The following is a 17,658-nucleotide window of genomic DNA, read 5'->3' as shown; positions in this document are numbered from 1 at the left end:
ACCCAGTGCATCGGTTTTAACACTGAATGTTTCCCAGTGCAGAAGATAGTTCAGGCTTTGAATGCCGGATCAGTGCATAAAATGCAGTTAAATATTAAGTGATACTGTATGTTAAAGACAATGGTTGTGGAATCACTGTACCAACTAAACAGGCTTGGCATAGGGCTAAACCCTAAGGGTCTTATTATGGCACCTCCCCGGTATTTGCCCTTTAACCCCTGTACAGGGATGTGGAGTTTGCTGCGGGGCAGCCACCAGACTGCTACCTTCTGAGATAGTCCTGCAGTTGTGATGAGGTCTAGACAAATAGAAGCACAAGATGATCACACTATTGCTGCAGGACACAGTTTAGAAATACAAAGCGGATTCCCATAAAGTTGGGACACTAAACAAATTGTGAATAAAAACTGAATGCAATGATGTGGAGATGGCAAATGTCAATATTTTATTTGTAATAGAACGTAGATGACAGATCAAACGTTTAATCCGAGTAAATGTATAATTTTAAAGGAAAAATACATTGATTCAAATTTATAACACTGTCAACAAATCCCCAAAAAGTTGGGACAAGTAGCAATAAGAGGCTGGAAAAAGTAAATTTGAGCATAACGAAGAGCTGGAAGACCAATTAACACTAATTAGGTCAATTGGCAACATGATTGGGTATAAAAAGAGCTTCTCAGAGGGGCAGTGTCTCTCAGAAGCCAAGATGGGTAGAGGATCACCAATTCCCACAATGTTGTACAGAAAGATAGTGGAGCAATATCAGAAAGGTGTTACCCAGCGAAAAATTGCAAAGACTTTGCATCTATCATCATCAACTGTGCATCTGGAACAATCTCTGTGCGTAAAGGTCAAGGTTGTAAAACCATACTGGATGCCCGTGATCTCCGGGCCCTTAAACGACACTGCACCACAAACAGGAATGCTACTGTAAAGGAAATCACAGAATGGGCTCAGGAATACTTCCAGAAACCATTGTCAGTGAACACAATCCACCGTGCCATCCGCCGTTGCCAGCTGAAACTCTACAGTGCAAAGAAGAAGCCATTTCTAAGCAAGATCCACAAGCTCAGGCGTTTTCACTGGGCCAGGGATCATTTAAAATGGAGTGTGGCAAAATGGAAGACTGTTCTCTGGTCAGACGAGTCACGATTCGAAGTTCTTTTTGGAAATCTGGGACGCCATGTCATCCGGACCAAAGAGGACAAGGACAACCCAAGTTGTTATCAACGCTCAGTTCAGAAGCCTGCATCTCTGATGGTATGGGGTTGCATGAGTGCGTGTGGCATGGGCAGCTTGTATGTCTGGAAAGGCACCATCAATGCAGAAAAATATATTCAGGTTCTAGAACAACATATGCTCCCATCCAGACGTCAGCTCTTTCAGGGAATACAATAAACAAGAAGCTATTAGCAGACTGGTAAGAGGGGGAGGGGACCCTGCCCACAAGGACTCACATCACGTTTTATGCCTCCGATTGACATATACGTAACACACCACGTTCTTGTATCCTGCAGTATACTTTTTTTTTACAATGGAACTCTATGGCATCAGTCTGAGTTATCCGTTTAACACATACGTTTTTTGTATACATTAAACGAATAGGAAAAACGTGATGTGAACCCAGCCTTACAATGTTAGTGTCATTTCTAATGATGCTGGGTATTTACATGACATTTCTGAAGACCGCACCCCATGCATGGTTTGCCTTGTACACTATAATCAGATATCCACACACCTTATACTACAGTAACAGCTATTCCATCTATTACTGCTGACAACCAGTCTTTATATCATATCAGAGAGGTTGTCACAGCTCCGCCCCCTGTTACTGACATCACTGTATATAATAGTAATATAATTACACTGTGATCAGACATGAGACCCACACACCTTATACTACAGTAACAGCTATTCCATCTATTACTGCTGACAACCAGTCTTTATATCATGTCTGAGAGGTTGTCACAGCCCCGCCCCCTGTTACTGACATCACTGAGTATAATAGTAATATAATTACACTGTGATCAGACATGAGACCCACACACCTTATACTACAGTAACAGCTATTCTATCTATTACTGCTGACAACCAGTCTCTATATCATGTCTGAGAGGTTGTCACAGCCCCGCCCCCTGTTACTGACATAACTGTATATAATAGTAATATAATTACACTATGATCAGACATGAGACCCACACATCTTATACTACAGTAACAGCTATTCCATCTATTACTGCTGACAACCAGCCTCTATATCATGTCTGAGAGGTTGTCACCCCTTCCCCTGAATCAACCCTATTCCTTCCATACTACACCATTGTGGTAACATTACCAGATGGTATCTGCTGTGGTGCAGCAACGTCCACAACATCTGTATATCCCTCCTCCTGCGCTTGCATCGGGCTGGCCTGTCTACGATATACATAGTCACCCATCTACCACATGATTTCTAAGAACAAAAGTGGAGGAATGTCACATTACCGTACAGAATCTACTGCGGCTATGAGGCTTTCCCACTATGCAGTTACTATGGAAACACTGATAAATAAATGTGCAACCTCTGTATGTGTACATCTGACTGATGATACAGCTATCTAATCTATCTTTCTCATATCTATCCATCCATCTTGTAGGAATGTGCTGCTTGGGAATATAACTGTATTGCACTTTTATTTGCCATGTTCTGTTTGTGATTTGCTGGGGACCTGGGTTATGTCTAAAACTGTATAATATACCCTTAGCATGGCGGGGGTTGGCCCGGTGGCAAAGGATAGATCTGGGTAGCAAGAGGGGCAGGAATCTCCTACATGGTCCAGGGGAAAGATGATAAGAATTATGGAACTACCATTCCACAGAAGGCAGGGGATGTGTATGGTCTACTCTGAAGATGCACCATCACATTTGAGGGTTGGGGAGAACAACCTCATAAAGAAGGTAAACTAGCAAAAGAACGTTGGTTGGGTGTGCAGCCATGTTGTAAGCCTCATCCCCTATAGCCAGGGTATGACGCAGAGGAAGAAGAGCATGAAAGAGAAGCATGTAGAGCCCAAGGATACCACATCGACCTAATGTGGGAAGAGGAAACTCCATAAGAGAGACCCTAGACCTAGACACCACCAACCAAACTGATGACCACAATATTGTTGCGATAGCCTGTAATACCGTAATCCTTTGCATGGCATCAACACGCAACCTGAGGGATTTGTGGAGCAGTTTTAGTCCGCTTGATGGGACTTTAGACTAGTGAGTCATCTTAGTATATTGTGAAAAGACTGCCATGGACTGTGGTGTGCAACTGTGCACCATGTGTCACCATGACTGAGCCCTACTGAGCGCAGTATTACATGAGTAGTCCTGATGGCCCACAAAGATCAGCTAGGTTATGACCAGGGGTCAAGTCCTGGGAAAAAAAAGTGTGGGAACTCACCCAAGATCTACTGCAACCCCCCCCCCCCCTCCAAAAAATAAAAAAGCACAGAAAATCTAGCATGCTGTAATTTGTGTCGCTGCGGACTAAAAATAAAATAAAATAAAAAAACACTTTTAGAAAAGTTTGTCCTGGGATTCGAACTCATGATCTCTACACACATTACAGGCAAGGCATTTACCCTCACAGCCATAAAAGCTGTTGAGGTAGTTGCTTAAAAAAAAAAAAACTAAGACTTCTACTTATACCTAGTGTACTGATACCTAGTGTACAACCATACACATGACAGCTGCCCCAACACACCCAGCTCTGCTACATCCATACACAGTGGGCAGCTGTCATGTGTATGGTTGTACACTAGGTATCAGTAAACTAGGTATCAGTAGAAGTCTTATAAAAAAAAAAAAAAAAACACTTTTAGAAAAGTTTGTCTTGGGATTCGAACTCATGACCTCTACACATCAGAGGCAAGGCATTTACCCTCACAGCCATAAAAGCTGTCTAGGTAGCTGCTTAAAAAAATAAAAATAAAACCTCTACTTATACCTAGTGTACTGATACCTAGTGTACAACCATACACATGACAGCTGCCCCAACACACCCAGCTCTGCTACATCCATACACAGTGGGCAGCTGTCATGTGTATGGTTGTACACTAGGTATCAGTACACTAGGTATAAGTAGAAGTCTTATATTTTTTTTTTTTTTTTAAAGCAACTACCTTGACAGCTTTGATGGCTGTGAGGGTAAATGCCTTGCTCTGATGTGTAGAGGTCGTGAGTTCGAATCCCAGGACAAACTTTTCTAAAAGACATTCTAAATGATCTCGTAGTGAAGGAGATGATGTCATTAGGGGGCGGGGTGCCATGAGAGGAGTCGCAGGCAGCGGCACCGCACAGACTGAAGCCGCCCCTCCTCCCCTAGCCTGCCCTGCACAGTCTCCCCCTGTGAATCTGATTCAGCCGTGTTCTCCTGGCTTGAGGCTGAAAGGGAACGGCGTTCCTGCCATGAAAAAAGTGCAGGAACGCCGTTCCCATGCGTTCCCCCTCCACTCGACCCCTGGTTATGACTATGTAATCCAGGGAATGTGGACGGCAAGAGAATAAACAGAGATATGGGCTCCCTATCTGCAGGACTTCTCATGGTGTCTGCGACGGGAAATCCACACACCCACATGACAATCTCATAGTTATCTATCCCATATCTAATGTACTCCCATCATCCTCAGCTGGTTCACAGCTCCACCGCACTGCACTTTTATATACTTATCAATAGAATTTACACAGATAATTGTTCCATATCATATTTGTTCCTCTGTATGTACAGTGATATACTGTAAGTAGACTGTAAGCTCTTTGGGGCAGTAGTGAGAAGAAGCACATGTGTTCCGATCAGCTCCTGAGGCGTTAATATTTAGCATTTTTTTGGTTGAACTTTTTGTGCCCTTAAACTCTGTGAACGCAGATTATTCCTGTGTCTCCTCTGACAATGAACCCAAATCACATGATTTATGCAGGATACACCGGAGCGCGGTTACAGAGCACATGGTGCTACGCTCTACACAGCAGTGCATCCTGCACACAGGAGCGGGGGCCACAACACATCATGACATACCCTATCAATCAAATGCATTACGGAATCAGACAGACCACACTGACTATAATGGGATCTGTGGGGTTTCATATAGTGCAGGATCAGCGATGGAACCTCCTAATGGAGGCTTCAATTTAGATGTTAACCTAACCTTACCTGACAGATATGGAGAGTTTAGATGGGGCATTACAAAGGACGTCAGAGGAGAGCATCTGCTCCATAATGCTGAACTTGAAGATAGCCAGAGCCTGGTGTCTAAACTGACTCAAGGACAGTGAAGTATGACCACACATACAGTAGAAGTGATGTAAAGGTTCTGGCTATCACACCCACCTGTATGTGCAGTTACCCATAAGCTGCTGATAACAGTAAAGTTTAGCAAATTTCATATTTTTTTCCAATGTATAGTTAGGTATAACACTATGGGGGTCATTTATTAATATAATTATTAATAACCCTGTGCGCTGGTGGTGCACTATAATTTCGCTAAAAATAGGCAAATTTCTGTTAGTAAATGACCCCCTTAATTTAATGGTGTAATGTAACTCCGGGCTGAGCCAGAGGGTAAAATTTCAGGTCCTTGGTTACCATTCCGGGGTAGGGGTGAGACCTACCACCTAGGCTCTGCTTCTTCTGTGGAGGAGGCAGTGGGAGCAGCCTGTTACCAGACTTAGGCCTAGTTCACACGACCGTATGGCTTTTATTGTTTTTTGCGGTCCGTTTTTCATGGATCCGTTGTTCCGTTTTTAAGTTCCGTTGTGTTTCCGTTTCCTTTCCGTTTTTCGTTCCGTTTTTCCGTATGGCATATACAGTATACAGTAATTACATAGAAAAAATTGGGCTGGGCATAACATTTTCAATAGATGATTCAGAAAAAACGGAACGGAAACGGAAGACATACGGATGCATTTCCGTATGTGTTCCGTTTTTTTTGCGGACCCATTGACTTGAATGGAGGCACGACCCGTGATTTACGGCCAAATATAGGACAAGCTCTATCTTTCAACGGAACGGAAAAACGGAAATACGGAAACGGAATGCATACGGAACACATTCCGTTTTTTTTGCGGAACCATTGAAATGAATGGTTCCGTATACGGACCGTATACGGAACACAAAAAAACGGCCCGTACACCCGCAAAAAAAACGTTCGTGTGAACTAGGCCTTAGTGAGGGAAAAGAAAATTATCCAGAAGGTTAAGCACTAGCAGCCAAAGCAAAGGGTGCGAGGAAACCGACTGTGGAGGTAACGCTCATGTTGTGGCTACTGGACTCCACAGCCTTTGGCTGGGTTAAAATGGTCTCATGACCCCAATCATACCAGAGCGGTAGATTACGGTCCTGTCTTAGGTTCTACACCCTGTAGATGGCATTGTAGTTTTGTGAGCATTGTACCCCAGGGTGGACTAAAACATAGCACTGGCTGATATAATAAAGTGCATCTGGTGACTGGAAACAGCCTTTCTAAGGCTACTTTCACACTAGCGGTTTTGATGGATCCGGCAGGGTTCAGCAAAAATGCTTCCGTTACAACCATCTGCATCCGTTATGAACGGATCCGTTTGTATTATCTTTAACATTCTCAAGACGGATCCATCATGAACTCCATTGAAAGTCAATGGGGGAATCGATCCATTTTCTATTGTGTCAGAGAAAACGGATCCATCCTCATTGACTTGCTCCGCATCCCAGGACGGAAAGCAAACATGCTGCAGTTTTCTCTCCGGTATGAGAACAGAACGGAATACATTTTGGAGCCTTCCGTTCTGTTCAGTTCCGTTTTGTCCATTATGACAATGAATGGGGATAAAACGGAAGCGTTTTTTTCCAGTATTGATGGATCTCAATACCGGAAAATATTAACTCTAGTGTGAAAGTAGCCTTATTCAGCTGGGAATTGATTAAGACTGTATAAAGGGAACCTGGCAGCTTCAAAATGCACCATAAGCCGCCAGCATTACCTTACAGATGTTGTCATCTCTTGGCCTCTTAGCATTTGATTGACGGCCTTCAGTATAATTTCATGTGCAATTCAATCCTTACACAAGCACATGTGCAGTATAATCGTTCAGGCACCTGCGTGCTAGGCCCCATTAACACGTCCGTAGTGCATTGCGGATTCGCAAATTGCGGTTCTGCAATACACCCGTCCAGAACCCCCATAGAAAAGTCTATTCTTGTCCGCAATAGGAACAGCTCTATTTTTTTCCGGAGCTGCGGACCGGAGGCGCGCTCCGGGAAATGCGGATAGCACATAGTGTGCTCTCCGCATCCATTCAGTCCCCATAGAGAATGAATGGGTTCTCACCCGTTCTGCACAATTGCGGAACGGGTGCGGACAACACTTGCGAACGTGTGAATGGAGCCTTAAGGTGGGTAAGCAGGCACACTCCTTCTCCTGGGAGTGACATAGATGCACTGCAATGTTCTGCGGTACACTTGCACATGTGATCATACGGCGTATGCACAAAATTCGAGGAAGTAATCGGGCATGAATGCTCGATGATAAAAAGTGGGAAGTGCGCCGGTGAGCTTGACTTAAAGCGAGAAAGCTGCTGTCCTCTTGACTTCAATAACCTCATTTACATAGAGTCTTTTTATTCTGTGATCATGCGCATCGGACATCTAAGACAAAAACATATTCAGAAACATGAGGACAACATCTGTAAGGTAATGCTGGCGGTTGATGGTGCATTTTGTAGCTCACAGGTTCCCTTTCAGAACTTTGCCTACATTTAAAAGTTTATGTGGTAACTGCAGGTCCATCAGTAAAAGCTGGTTACGTGTTGAACTGCACCCATGGCAGGAGACCCTTGAGAACCTGGAAGAGACACATGTGCCCTCTTCTCACTGCATGGCCCAGGTCAGCGATGGAGCGGAACCGTTGCCACTATGAGTAGCCCCATCATCTGTCACTACTACTTCTCCCAAGATAAAGTGATCCAGCACTCTAGCTGATCCAGCACTCTAGATTGATAAAATCCACAGGCTTTATTAAAAAGATGACACCATGTAGCAGAACACCGCATGCATGGCCTACTACTTCTCCTGTCCTCCTCTCCACCTCATGCCTTCTCCCACCGGGTCGCTGCACATGCTAGCCTACATCTCAGTGGAGAAGGGGGTCGTGTTCTTGTTGTTCTAAAGCTTCTCGTTCCAACAGCTCTGACATTGTGGGTACAAAGAAAAAAAGTATCAGAAATCATCCTTTAGTACGTGAAATACACTTCTACTCCTTCCATGCCAATCAACTGATGTATGAGCTCTCTACCTACCCCTAAGCCAGTCTGAAGAAGCACAGCTGCAGTGTGAATCATGGGGGTGTCAGATAAAATCAGACTCCAATAGACAGTGCAGATAGGTTGGAGTCACTCATCATAGCTGAGCTGTAATAAACAGTTGGTAAGAAATATCTAGGTCTATCATTTGGTGTAGAACATTATTGGAATCCTGGTCAGAAAGGGGAATGCATAGCACAACAGAAAAGAAATCATGTTGCTGATTGAACAGTGTGTACATAGTGTATGATTTATGTGGAGCGTGACGTGCATTTTTTATGACTGAAGTCAAGAGTTTGTAAAAATACTCGGGAAGTGTAGCCTAACATATGACAGCAGCTCTCCCTGGAACAGATGCTCAGACACGTGCTGGGGGCTAGTCACATTAAAGGAACACTCTGCACACGTCCTGCCTAGTGGAAGGCTAGAGGTGGCGATGCATGCAATCTGTGTCATTCTCTGCACCCTCAGACCCTGCACTAGGCAGAAAAACTGTGGTTAAAGGGGTTTTCCAGGAATTAAGAAAATTAAAATACATAAATATTACTTTATTAAAAATAAATTCCCAAATATTTTTCATTAGTTATAATGGCTTGTTTTGTCTGGAAAGCAATCATCAGGAGAAACAAAATGGCTGCTGTCCTATTAGTACACACAAAGCCTGTCCTAATCACACAGGACGACAAGTTACTTTACAACACTGAGCTACAGAGCTGCCTCATCCTCATCTCCTACTCATCTCAGGGATTATGATCCTGTAATACAGATAAGAAGATCTATCTTCAGCTGAATCTGTGTAGGAATGGAGTCCATGAGGAGACATGAAATACAGAGAGGAGGGACAGGACAGACTGTGGTAATGGAGACTGCATTTAAGTGCTGCTGCTCATGAACTCTATTCCTACAGAGATTCAGCTGATGACCATATTAAACTGTATTCAGGATCATAACCCCTGACAAGCAGAGCAGAGAGGAGGATGAGGCAGCTGTTTAGCTCAGTGTTGTGAAGTAACTTGTCCTCCTGAGTGATCAGGACAGGCTCTGTGTGTACTAATAGGACAGCGGTCATTTTGTTTTTCCTAATGATTACTCCCTAGACAAAACAAGCCATTATAACTAATGTAAGGTATTTGGGAATATATTTATTATTATTATAGCGCCATTCATTCCATAGCGCTGTACATATAAAAAGGGGTATACATACATAATACAGACAATTGCACTAAGCATGATCAAGACGAGTTACAAACTGGTACAGGAGAGAGGGCCCTGCCCGTGAGGGCTTACAATCTACATAGTTCGGGAGAAGGACACAGTAGGAGAGGGTAAAGTTGGTTATGGTGGCATAGAGGCAGCAGGGTCACTGGTTGTAGGCTTGTCTGAAGAGGTTGGTTTTTAGGTTTCTTTTGAAGGATTCCACTATAGGCGAAAGTCTGATATGTTGGGGTAGCGAGTTCCAGAGTGTGGGGGATGCATGGGAGAAATCTTGGAGGCGATTGTGGGAAGAGGTGATAAGAAGAGAGAAGGAGGTCTAGTGAGGATCGGAGATTGCGTGTCGGGATGTATCAGGAAAGTAGCTCAGAAATGTAGGGAGGAGGCAGGTTGTGGACTGCCTTGTATGTATTTGTTAGTATTTTGAACTGAATTCGCTGGGCAATAGGGAGCCAGTGAAGGGATTGGCAGAGGGGAGAGTCAGAGGAGTAAAATGTTGAGGGGTGGATTAGTCGGGCAGCAGAGTTGAGGATAGATTGGAGGGGTGCGAGAGTGCTAGATGGAAGGCCACAGAGGAGGATGTTGCAGTAGTCTAGGCGGGAGATGATGAGGGTATGTATAATTAGTTTTGCAGTCTCAAACCTGAGGAAAGCTGTTTTTAAGTTGGAGGCAGCAGGGGGTGGAAAGGGCTTAGATGTACGGTTGGAAGGAGAGGGCAGAATCCAAGGTCACTCCAGGGCAGCAGACTTGGTTGACCAGGGAAAGTGTGCAGCCATTGATTGTGATAGATAGGTCTGTTAGGGGGGTTGAGCAAGATGGGGGAAAGATGATGAATTCTGTTTTATCCATGTTAAATTTTAGAAAGCGAGAGAAGAAGGATGATATGGAAGATAGGCATTGTGGGATTCTGGACAGTAGGGTGGTGATGTCTGGACCAGAGAGATAGATTAGTGTGTCGTCAGCAGAAGTGATACTGAAAGCCATGGGACTCTATGAGCTGTCCCAGGCCGAAAGCGTAGACAGAGAAGATCAGAAGTCCTAGGACAGAGTCTTGCGGGACACCAACAGAGAGGGAATGAGACGAAGAGGTGGTGTCAGAGTGGGAGACGCTAAATGTCCGTTCTGTGAGGTATGATGTGATCCAGGAGAGGGCCAGGTCAGTGATGCCAATAGATGAGAGTATTTGTAACAGAAGGGAGTGGTCGACAGTGTCAAAGGCAGAGGACAGGTCCTGGAGAAGGAGGAAAGAGTAATGTTTTTTGGTTTTGGCAGTTAGTAGGTCATTGGTGACTTTGGTGAAGGCAGTCTCAGTTGAGTGGTGGGATCGAAAGCAAGATTGTAGCCGGTCAAAGAGGAAGCAGGAGGAGAGATGAGAGGACAGTTCAGAATGGACATTTATAATGAAGTAATATTTAAGTATTTTTATTTTCCAAATTCCCGGAGAACACCTTTAAGCTTTGCGTGGAGTGTTCCTTTAAGATGGGAGCTGGTAGTGGAAGAGCTCTTGCAGACAATCCTGAGAGTCCACTGCTACTTGCTATGCCAGTCACAATATTGCCGAGAGGGATGGGCAATATACCCCCCACAAGAAGATGTGCAGGCTATGGCAAAACTTCAGACTTGGATGTGACAGGAACTCAGAAAAAGAAATCAGAGCACAGAGGGGAGCTAATCTCAGTCCTAGGAACAATCTCATGACAAGTCTGGACGTAGAACACACCTGAGCGGCTGCATTCTTACAGGAGGGCTGAATAAATAGAAGATCGCATGATGTATCACTGGCTTTCTTCACCACATTGGAGCGATACCTTCCCCCATCTACCATGTATCACTCCCATCATCCCTAACACTCATGTGAACCTGGTAGTAAAGTAACACACCAGCGACAATCTAAGGAGGTAATTTATTATCCAGAAATATGCCTATAGTTACACCACAATCTGCAACTTTTCCCCACTCACGCCAGGTCTAAAATTGGGCGTGGCATAGGCGGGGAAGGGGACAGGCCGGCAGGACCATCTCATTTACCATTTTGTCTAAATGTAAGACAGCAAGGAAGCTGTCTTACATTTAGAACTGGCGCTGGATGCACCGAAGTTATGTACAGGCTGGTATTTCTTCATAACTTCTGCGGATCCACCAATGCCGGTCTTAATAAATTATCCCCTAAGTTTCCAGACCCTGGTCAATTCTGCCTTAGGATCCCTGCTTCTAATCTCTGGGATATAAGCAAAGTACGTCTTATGGTCAGGCATATCTGAAAGTTCACCATATCTAAGTGCAGCTTTCCTCCAAAGCTTGGTTGTTATGCGGGTTTCTACGTGTGCCACTTACTGAGGCAGATGAATCTGTCATCAGTTGTCTTATTGGGGTATCTGCAGCTGGCACTGATTAAGGTATTTGTACCTTTGTGTGTCACTTCCTGACGCTTTGGTGACATTTATCGATTAGGTCAGGGATCAGCACCTTTGGCACCCCAGCTACTGTAAAACTACAACTCCCAGCATGCACATATACTCGGCTGTTCTTGTAACTTTCATAGAAGTGAAAGGATGATTCTGGGAGTTGTAGTTTTACAAAAGCTGGAGTTTTTTTACGGTTGCTGATCCCTGGAAAGCTGATACTTATGGTGCTTTCTGTGGCAGTGAATTTTTGCACCTGGGTTTAATTTCCCTAAATTAGTGGAGAATCTTCACTGTACCCTGGAGCTCATAATCGAATCCTGTCAGGTTTTCACATATTCAACATGGTCTGCTTCATAGAAAGCCTTTATGGCTGAACAGTGTAGCGACTTAGAAGAGAGGCGAGGATGGCGGAAGTAGTATTGCCCATGATAGTTGTAGTAGTACTAACAGTTTATGGTGGCACTCTCCCCCTCTGGCTCTTCCTGGACGGCGCAGTGAATGGAGGGTACTCCCTTTTTTCCCCACAGGGTAAACCATGGACCTTCCTGGGGATCGTGCCTGGTGATGGTTGGGGTGCCCCTGTTTGTGAACAGTTGGCAGGATGCAAGGCAGGAGTACGGGAGCAGGTTAGTAAGGATGTAGGAGTAGATGATGAGGGTTGTACTACAGATAGCAGCAATTGGTGCAGTCCTGAGGTATATCACAGAGCTTACTTTTCCCCAGTGGCTGTGTATGGGCAGCGACAATGATGGTAGTGATAGTCTCTGTGACCCCTTCTATAACTGCAGAAACAAATGAAAAGAGAGCTCATATTACCAAAAATATAAATTTTATTACAATAAGTTAAAAAATGATGACAGAAAAAAGAGAAGAGTAAATTAATACATGAGATGCCGTGAAACAAGGTGATGGGAGCGGAGAAAAAACAGCACCACCCTGGGAGGAAGGAGCACACGGTTGAGACAAATGAAGAGATATAATATACATAATATCTGACATGGAAATAAGCAATCTTGGGTACAGTGCCCAGTCCATGCAGGAAGTAAATGGAGAGATAGAACCTTACAATATTAGGTAAAGCACGGTCAGCTCATGCACCCCCACTAGAAGTAGATACAAACATGTAAAGATGGAAATTGTATCAGACAGGGCGAAGTGCCGGTGGACAAAAATTGACCACACAATCAGCGGGGGGCAAAGGGAGACCAGAGCTTACCTGAAATAACCGTGTGCAAAGAAACCCAGGGTGGCGCTACCCCAACGCGCGTTTCGGCGTGCCTTCGTCAGGGGGTAGCGCCATCTCTGTGAACCAAGTTTATATAGGCTCTCTTAGCCAATAGGAATGAGTACTTACTCGTCCCCAGGTGTGCATGTTGACAAAGCGCGCTGAGATCCTGGCGATTCGCATCCGGCCGCCCCACAGCCGGCGTCCCGCCGGTACGCCTACCCCACGTGATAAAATTACATGATCGGGCGGCACTGGCGTGAGGACGCACGGGTGTGAGGCGCCGGAGGCGGCACCCAGGATGACGCGCGCTCACATGACAGAAGGGGAGGAGCATGAAAATACCAGCGGATAACCCAGTGAACTGCCCCACAGTCTCAGAATCCTAAACCAGGCCGTATTTAGCAGATAGTGATATTACAGGCAAGCCACAAACAAACCATCGGTACGGCATCTGTGGCTCTATAACAATATGTGTATGCATACACAGTACGAAAAAGAATATTAATATACAAATATACTGTAATGCATAAATAGAACTATATAAATAATTTCATACATACAGAATCAATAATAATAATATTAGAAAAAATAATAATAAATAAAATGTATGCATACGACAGCATGATTAGAAATATCAAACATGATTATAATTAGGTAAGAATAGAAGAAACAACAAACATTAATCATAATAGAAGAATAATAATAAATATATAAAAAATATATATATAAATTGATGAGCAAACAGGTGGGGACTTTCCTTCTATTATGATTAATGTTTGTTGTTTCTTCTATTCTTACCTAATTATAATCATGTTTGATATTTCTAATCATGCTGTCGTATGCATACATTTTATTTATTATTATCTTTTCTAATATTATTATTATTGATTCTGTATGTATGAAATTATTTATATAGTTCTATTTATGCATTACAGTATATTTGTATATTAATATTCTTTTTCGTACTGTGTATGCATACACATATTGTTATAGAGCCACAGATGCCGTACCGATGGTTTGTTTGTGGCTTGCCTGTAATATCACTATCTGCTAAATACGGCCTGGTTTAGGATTCTGAGACTGTGGGGCAGTTCACTGGGTTATCCGCTGGTATTTTCATGCTCCTCCCCTTCTGTCATGTGAGCGCGCGTCATCCTGGGTGCCGCCTCCGGCGCCTCACACCCGTGCGTCCTCACGCCAGTGCCGCCCGATCATGTGATTTTATCACGTGGGGTAGGCGTGCCGGCGGGACGCCGGCTGTGGGGCGGCCGGATGCGAATCGCCAGGATCTCAGCGCGCTTTGTCAACATGCACACCTGGGGACGAGTAAGTACTCATTCCTATTGGCTAAGAGAGCCTATTTAAACTTGGTTCACAGAGATGGCGCTACCCCCTGACGAAGGCACGCCGAAACGCGCGTTGGGGTAGCGCCACCCTGGGTTTCTTTGCACACGGTTATTTCAGGTAAGCTCTGGTCTCCCTTTGCCCCCCGCTGATTGTGTGGTCAATTTTTGTCCACCGGCACTTCGCCCTGTCTGATACAATTTCCATCTTTACATGTTTGTATCTACTTCTAGTGGGGGTGCATGAGCTGACCGTGCTTTACCTAATATTGTAAGGTTCTATCTCTCCATTTACTTCCTGCATGGACTGGGCACTGTACCCAAGATTGCTTATTTCCATGTCAGATATTATGTATATTATATCTCTTCATTTGTCTCAACCGTGTGCTCCTTCCTCCCAGGGTGGTGCTGTTTTTTCTCCGCTCCCATCACCTTGTTTCACGGCATCTCATGTATTAATTTACTCTTCTCTTTTTTCTGTCATCATTTTTTAACTTATTGTAATAAAATTTATATTTTTGGTAATATGAGCTCTCTTTTCATTTGTTTCTGCTATTTCACTCGGGAGCTTTTACCGAGTTATACTTTAGGTGTATCCCCTGTGGCTATTCAGGGTGGGCACTGTCTTTTACCCGCCTTGGGGATACCCTGGGTCATTTTTGTTTGCCCTTCTATAACTGCTAGCAATCTTCCCAATTAACTACAGGCGTGCAAAATTTTCACAATCAATACTGCAGTTCCCACGGCGGGGTGCAGATCTTAGATGCAGATGGCCAGTCCATCTCAAAGTGTGGTGGGTGCCAGAGGTAATTATCTTAATTATCCCTTTCCACAAGCAGTAAAGTCTTAATGCCATAAACGAGCTGTACCATACTGTTTGAATCCAGTGCACGGAATGATGGTAGTTCTACATCTTCCATGGCTTCCTGTTCTCTTTCCCTCAGAGATAGTCGCTCAGTTAAATAGCTCTTTGGGTCAACTTTGCAGGAGCTCACACATGTGGGTTGTCCCTTGCTCTGCTAAGACTCTCTAACTAACCAGGGGGCGGCAAAGTCCATCACCCTGGCAACCTAAGTGTGCCAGTTAGTTAAACATTTGTGTCCATACATTGCCATTTGGTATAAAGAGTGCACAAACAAATAAGTGGCTTAACAAATCACAACATATGGTTCTGTGCAGTCCCAGCTAATGGCTCTTATTTGGAATTCATTTAATTGTATTTTGTGTTATATTTGTTATCCATTATACTTAGCTTGTTTTGCTTCCATTGTTATATTTGGCTTATGTAAGTTATCTATGGATGTTTCTCACTTGAATTTTACAAGCAACTGGTGTTGCTAGGGCAATGATTGTAGCAAGTTCACTATCATCCATTGATTGCCTGGCAGAATCAACATAACATTAACTTTGCAATGAATCTTTGGGGCACTGGAACAGATCCAGGAGAACAGCCCTGAGAAGAAAGCAAGAACAAAGAAACCCACAACAAATGTCAAACCGGTCAGATTTGCAGCCCCTGGCCTCAGTACTGTACTCCCGTGTTATAAGGGACAGTTGTTGTGGAACTGCAAGTCTTTGCAAGCAGTTATCTAACACAACACATGACAGTTACTTAAGGTCATTTACTAAGAATGCTATTTTAGACACCAGTCCTACTGAAATTAATGAGATTTAATAAAATAAAAGGGAGGATGGTGGTGAGAGTACGCGCTGTTAATTTTCTCAATTTGATACTTTGCAGTAAATGTTTTCAAAACACGTGAATGGACTGTTTAACAACAAACAGCATAGAAAAGACTAAACAACATTTGTATATGATGCATAAATGAGGAATCACATGCTCCAGCTGTCAATCAGCCATGGTCACATGACTGCACAGCGTTCATACCAGAGTGAACCCCATAGATTCTAGCACCTGCTCTGGATTATTATACCTAGGGCAAACTAAACCATGACAATTGCTCTTTACTCCCTCACGTCTTCCTGTTTTGCCCCTTATTTATTTTATGCACTTAAATAGCGCTGCTATATTCTGCAGCTCTTTACAGACATTAGCATCCAGCTGTCCCCAATGGGACTCACAATCTAAGCTCCCTATGAGTGTGTCTTTGGAGTGTGGGAAAAAAACGGAGGACCTGGAGGAAACCCACGCAAACACTGGGAAAACATGCAGATGTTGTCCTTGGGCGGATTCAAACCTAAGACTCCAGCGCTGCAAGGCAACAGTGCTAACCACTGAGCCACCGTTCTGCCTACTATTAGGTTATGTAGATATCATAAAAGGTATGAAACACTTAGCAACTGCCTCCAAAAAGCAATACTGAAAAACTGCAGAATAGCTAAACAGGCCCATCCATGCACTACATGGTCGGCGTTTCTCCGCTACAGGCTAGACGCAGCTTTCCTAGTGTTATCAGCTTATCCAGAACACCATTGGAGCATTTAGCAAGTCAGGGTCCCAGAGTTCCTATATTATGGTGCAATATTTGATGTGTTCTTTACTGGCAAAACTGAGCCTTCTCCTTAGTAGGGATCCAGCTGTACTCTGAGTCATGTGATGCCAGAAAAGCTCCAGATCGCATTTGAAAAAGACTCAGAAAGCAGATGGACAGCCGCTCCGTGAATGGGAATTTATAGTTTATACATGGAAGCGGGTGATGATATAATGATACAGTCAGATGGCACTCACATACCAGAGTCTTTAGAGGATATTCTTTCCTGATCCTGACGTCACATGGGAATCTCTGCTACCAAATGCTTCTCCTTGTAAAGGCGACACAGCAAGTATTGATATCTGAGCTAAGTGACAACAGTAAAGGAAATGGGGGGACTGTTCAAGCCTCTATGAGTAAAGCTTCATCACTACTTGCAGTCAGTAACTGATAACTTTCTGGCTCCAGAAGTAGAGATGACTGATGTCTCAGACTGCTCATAAACCTCAGATTTGTCTATAACTCTAATCATGAACCATGCGCTATTGCTTCTTTTTTGTGCTTTGTTGCTCGCTGCAGAAAACCTACAGTGCTTTGGAAAGTCTTCAGACCCTTTCACTTTTTTCATATTTTATGTTGCAGCCTTGTGCTAAAACAAAAACTAATTCCAGTTTTTCTTCATTATTCTGCACTCAATATCCCTTAATGAGAAAGTGATAACAGAATCTACAAAA

General features: G+C 43.8%; 1 long non-coding RNA gene across 1 annotated transcript in view; it reads right to left on the bottom strand.

Moving 5' to 3' along the window:
* Positions 1 to 17,269, bottom strand: part of LOC122928548 — a 125,258-nt gene extending 107,989 nt beyond the window's left edge. The window contains exon 1 of the long non-coding RNA XR_006387894.1: positions 17,186 to 17,269. This is a non-coding gene — a long non-coding RNA (uncharacterized LOC122928548). The remainder of the gene's footprint in view (positions 1 to 17,185) is intronic.
* Positions 17,270 to 17,658: the final 389 nt, after the last annotated feature.

The sequence above is a fragment of the Bufo gargarizans genome, chromosome 2, assembly GCF_014858855.1.
Source record: "Bufo gargarizans isolate SCDJY-AF-19 chromosome 2, ASM1485885v1, whole genome shotgun sequence".
Taxonomy (NCBI): Eukaryota; Metazoa; Chordata; class Amphibia; order Anura; family Bufonidae; genus Bufo; species Bufo gargarizans.
This window is presented reverse-complemented; position numbering and strand designations above follow the sequence as displayed.